We start from the raw sequence: 6,000 nt of genomic DNA on the forward strand, positions 1-6,000 counted from the left end.
ATTGAGTGAGGTTTTCTTTCACAATTCAATCAAGAAGTCTAGTTTCGGGGAATACCTTTGGATTGTGCACTGGAGTTCATTTGGTACATCAACCATATTAATCTTCTCCGATGCACAGACTTTCCTTAAACACCGACAATGCATTTAAGCAAGGGGTAACATTGTCAATGTCCATGGGCTCGGTCTCCGAATCATGATCATCAATCAGAATGGTCCATAAATCTCTTCTTCCACGGCTTCAGGTCCTCGGACCTGAATACAACAGTGGATCCAGGTCAGGGTCAAGGTTAGAATAGGGCTGGATATTACACTTCTTTAATTTCAAATTCAGCTGCTTGGTTTGGATTTTCCAACCTAGACAAATGGTCAGCCACTTGATTCTCAGTCCCCTTCCTATCTTTTATCTCCAAATTGAACTCTTGAAGCAATAAGATCCATCTAATCAGCCTTGGTTTAGCATCCTTCTTGTGTATCAAATATTTGATGGTTGAATGATCTGTGAACACAATGACCTTTGCCCCCACTAGATAAGCTCTAAATTTGTCAAATGTAAACACAACTGCCAAGAGCTCTTTTTCGGTGACAGTGTAATTCAGTTGTGCTCCTGATAGGGTCAGACTAGCATAATAGATTGAATGGAATACCTTATTCTTACGCTGTCCCAAAACTGCTCCTACAGCCCAATCACTAGCATCACACATGACCTCAAAGGGAATAGACCAATCCGGTGCCACAATGATGGGTGTAGAGATTAGCTTCTTCTTCAACTCTAGAAATGCTGTCATACGTGCTTCACTAAAGCTGAACTGACTTTCTTTTTCAAGCAGGCTACACAATGGTTTAGATATTTGTGAAAAATCTTTTATGAACCTTCTATAAAACCCAGCATGTCCAAGAAAGCTTCTAATCCCTTTCACACTTGATGGTGGTGGTAATTTTTCTATAATGGCAACCTTGTCTTTATTCACTTCTAGACCCTATTTGGAAACCTTGTGTCCAAGAACAATCCCTTCTCTAACCATAAAATGGCATTTTTCCCAGTTGAGGACTAAATTGGTTTCTTCACATCTCTGTAGAACTTTTGCCAAGTGAGTGAGACATTCAACATAAGTTTCTCCAAAAACTGAAAAATCATCCATAAACACCTCTACAAATTGTTCCACCATATCAGTGAAAATGGCCATCATACATCTTTGGAAAGTGGCTGGGGCATTACATAGACCAAAAGGCATTTTTCTAAAGGCAAAGGTACCATATGGGCAAGTGAAAGTGGTCTTATGTTGATCTTCAGGAGCAATGGCTATTTGATTGTACCCTGAGTATCCATCTAAGAAGCAATAATACTCTTTTCCAGCCAATCTATCAAGCATTTGATCAATGAAGGGTAGAGGGAAATGATCTTTCCTTGTAGCCTTGTTGAGCTTCCTATAGTCCATACATATTCTCCACCCACTCACTATCCTTGTAGGTATCAGCTCCTTATTATCATTCTCTACAACTGTCATTCCTCCTTTCTTGGGGACACATTGTACTGGACTCACCCACTTGCTGTCTGAAATTGGATACACCACCCCAGCATCTAACCATTTAATGATTTCCTTTTTGACCACTTCCTTCATAATTGGCTTCAGCCTCCTTTGATGCTCCACAGAATTATTACAGCAGTCTTCCAGCAGAATTTTGTGCATGCAAATTGATGGGCTGATTCCCTTGATATCTAATATGGTCCATCCTAATGCTTTGCTGTATTTCTTCAGCACTTTAATTAACATATCTTCTTGCTCTGCTGTTAGCACTACTGAAATGATAACTGGAAGTGTCTTTCCTTCACCCAAATAGGCATACCTAAGGTGTCCTGGAAGAGGCTTCAATTCTAACACAGGAGGCTCTTCAATTGATGGCTTAGGAGATTGAGTTGCATGCTCAGATAATACAAGAGGATCAAATCCACTCTTTCTTAATGTCTCAGCTGGTCTTGCATCTAACCATTTAATGTAGCTACCTGCTTTATCACCCACTTGTGAAATTTCAGATGTTAATGAAAGCTCTAATGGATTTGTACTGCCCTTTGTCTCAACTTCTTCTAAAACCAGCTCCTCAATGATATCTACCATTGGGCATTGCTCTATCTCATCTGGAGATTTCATTGCCTGGAGAACATTGAAAGTGACTTGCTCTCCATTTACCCTCATAGTTAATTCTCCTTTATACACATCAATCAAAGTCTTTCCAGTGGCCAAGAAGGGTCTTCCAAGAATGATAGGCACATCTTTATCAGCTTCAAAATCAAGAACAATGAAATTAGCAGGGAAGATGAACTTATCAACTCTTACCAAGACATCTTCAATTTTTCCTTCAGGATGAGCTAAGGATCTATCAGCCAGCTGAAGTGTTACTGTAGTTGGCCTTGCTTCTCCCACACCAAGCTTCTTGAAGATTGACATTGGCATAAGGTTAATGCTAACTCCAAGGTCACAAAGGGCTCTCCCAATATAATTTTCTCCAATAGCACAAGGAATGGTGAAACTCCAAGGATCCTTTAATTTTTGAGGAAGCTTGTTCAGCAAGAAGGCACTACTCTCTTGTGTCATGGCTATTGTTTCAAACTCTCCAAATCTCTTTTTTTTAGAAAGGATGTCTTTCATGAATTTCACATAATTTGGCATTTGTTCAAGTGCTTCTACGAATGGTATATTGATGTGGAGCTCCTTCAAAACATCCAAGAATTTCTTGAACTGATGGTTTTGTTGCTGCCTTTGAAATTTTTAAGGAAAGTGGGGTGGTTTATAAGGCACTTTTTTCTAGAGAACCCTGTTGCAATGGAGCTGTAGCTGGTGGTTCAACACTTTTGTTTTCAAAATCAGATTGGTCCTTTTGAATAACCACTGGATCTTCCTTTTCCCATTCTTCTTGGACAGGAATAGGCTCCTTCGGTTGACTGGACTTAACATGAGGTGGCTCTAGATGTTTCCCACTCTGTAATGAAATAACCTTGCAATGCTCTTTGCCTTCATGCCTAGGATTTTCAGTATCACTTGGCAGTGATCCTTGAGGTCTGTTGCTTAAAGCATTAGCCAGCTGCCCAACTTGATTCTCCAAATTTCTCAATGAAGCTGCTTGGCTCTGAATAATTGCATCATTCTTTGCCATGTATTCTTTCAATAGGAGCTCAATTGATGAAGAAGGTTCTATAGGCTGAATCTTCACTTGCTGTTGAGCACTTGGAAGCTGATAAGGTCTAGTTGGGATAGATGATGGGCCTACATTCTGTCCTTGACCATTCCAAGAGAAGTTAGGGTGCTGCCTCCAACCAGGATTATAAGTGTTGGAATATGGGTTATTAGCTTTGCTGAAATTACCAACATAGTAGGCTGATTCACGGGTTAGATGGACAACTATCAAAGACATGCTCCCCACCACAATATGTACAAGAGACTGCTGGATTTTGTTGTGGTTGTACAGTTTGCAACCAAGTTTACAGATTTTAGCACACTAGTGAGGGATGAAACTTGTGCGATTAAGGCCGTCATCCGCATCCAACTCATAAATTCCAGCCACCCTCTTACTTGCAGCAGCCTCTTTCAGCTGGCCATTGGTAGTTGTTGTTGGCCATCCTTTCCAAAATTTCATAAGCCTCATTGTAAGACTTTGCCAATATAGCCCCATTGGCTGATGCATCCACTATGGATCGAGTTTGTCCCCTTAAACCATTGTAGAAAGTCTCCATCTGAATCTAATGAGGAATGCCATGATGAGGATATTTACGCAAGAGCTCCTTAAACCTCTCCCATGCCTCATATAAAGACTCACTATCCAACTGTTGAAAACCAGTTATGTCATTTCTGAGCTTGGCATTCTTTGTTGGAGGGAAGTACTTCATCAAGAACTTCTCTACCAAGTCATTCCATGTAGCTACTGATTGGGGAGGTAAGGAGTTCAACCACGCTCTTGCTCTATCCCGCAATGAATAAGGGAATAGCTTCAATCTCAAAGCCTCTTCAATTGCTCCAGGTATCTTGAAAGAGTCACTTACTTCCATGAAGAGTCTAAGATGGAGATGAGGATCTTTTGTTGGAAGCCCACTGAATTGTCCCACAGTTTGAAGCATTTGGAACATCACCGGCTTAAGTTCAAAATGTAAGGCTTGAATATCTGGCCGTACTATGCTTGGATTCAGCTCATGCAACATGGGGACAGCATATGCTCTGATGGCTCTATCTCTATCATCACCCTCAGCTGCCATATTATTCTCATTATTATTCAATCCATTTCTCACTGCTTCAGCCATTGTTGGAACTGCTGCTAGGCCTCGTTGCTCCTTCTTCTAGCTCGAAATGTCCTTTCTATTTCGATGTCAAAGGGTGCCAACTCTTGATCAGGCAGCGTGTTCATACAAGGGTAAAAGCACCTGAGAATAAAAGAAGACTAATATCAAAGCAAAGAAATTTCAGTAGATAAAACAAAAACTTACTTCTACACTAATTATCAAAGACAAAATTCCCGGCAACTGGCGCCAAAAACTTGTTGCTTGTATCTCAAGATATTACGCAAGTATACTTATCGCAATCAAGTAATAAATGATAAGTACAAAATCGATCCCACGGAGAATTATATCCTTAACTTTCAATGTAAAAGTAAAATTGATTTAAATGAAATTAACAAGGTTGATTGGTGATTTACTAACTAAATAACCAAATGACAGATAAAGAAAACTAAGGAACTAAAATATGAATTAAGCAATGGAAGAAACTTATCGAGTGACAAGTGTGTTAGGAATCAAGTTTCCCTTCCCTGAATTTTATAACACAAATACTAAAGCAATACTACAACCCCAAGATAAATCAAGAACTTGGAATGAATGACACTATGGTATTTTCCAATACACATAAGCTAGCATCCTAAGTCAACATCTGCATATTCCTATGAAGAATTGAATTAAGTATGCAATTTAAACCCAAACCAATCAATTGTAATGTGAGGTAATTGGGTATTCCTACCCAACCTACTAATTAACACAACCTAATTAAAAATGATGCTAACTCACACAATTCAACAAACACCTAGACTTCATTAATTTTCCAATTAATGAAATCATAACATTCATTCAAGAAAGATCATTCAAGAACTGAAATTAGTCAATATAACATGCTGAATTCATTAACAATAAAGTGGATTGCAATAAAACTAAAGAACACATGATTAGTTATATATCAAAATCCAGGTTTAGGTACTACTATCATCCCAACACAGCTAAGATTTAGCCTATAAAGAATTCAAATGCATAAAACCAAGTATAGTTGACATGAGATTAGAAAGTACAGAAGATAGAGTTATAAAAACAAGAATAAACTAAGGCTTCAATGCCCCCACACATGAGCTCCGATTACTTCTCAGCAAATCAGCAACTCGAGCAGCTCCTTACTTCCACAAGAGCTCTGAGCATGCGCTTCTCTACCTCCCTTCCTCTCAAACAGGTCTCTATTCCCCCTTGGTCCGAATGTCTCACCTCTCTCCTCCAACACCCTTGTCTATCTCTTTCTCTTTCTTCCATAACAAGTCTTCAATCATTAGGTTAGATTCTGACCATGGGATTAGAACTTTCCTCCTTGAGATCATAGGGCTGAAAACCATCATGTATTTACAAGAATTTAGTCCACTTAAGTTAGCCCTTTTAGTCAATTCCCATTAGAGGTGGATCTGAGAATATGTTTTGCTCCGTTGTTGTAGCAAGTACGCAGCAACAGCACCCCACAACAAAGTTAGAGGACATGTTCTTCATTTGAATCTTCACCTACATGTTAAAGAGAGAAAGAAAAATCAAAATCTATCCATAAAAAAGAAGGAAAGTTCTTGCAATGTGACAAAAATGAACTAAACAAAATGCAACATGTTAAGACTCAAATAAGACAACAACTGAATGAATACTATCACTAAAACAAAGAATCAAAATACTCCTAAATCAAGCCCATCTCAAGTATAAAAGTTATAATTTTAACTCTA

General features: G+C 38.9%; 1 non-coding gene across 1 annotated transcript; it reads left to right on the forward strand.

Moving 5' to 3' along the window:
* The first annotated feature begins 3,743 nt into the window (after positions 1 to 3,743).
* LOC149022091 (small nucleolar RNA R71) lies at positions 3,744 to 3,850 on the forward strand. The gene has a single exon (XR_016172575.1). It is a non-coding gene; the product is annotated as a small nucleolar RNA R71 (small nucleolar RNA).
* Positions 3,851 to 6,000: the final 2,150 nt, after the last annotated feature.

This window comes from Hakea prostrata, chromosome 3, assembly GCF_041222555.1.
Source record: "Hakea prostrata isolate BN-2017 chromosome 3, UWA_Hpros_2, whole genome shotgun sequence".
In the NCBI taxonomy this organism is placed as follows: Eukaryota; Viridiplantae; Streptophyta; class Magnoliopsida; order Proteales; family Proteaceae; genus Hakea; species Hakea prostrata.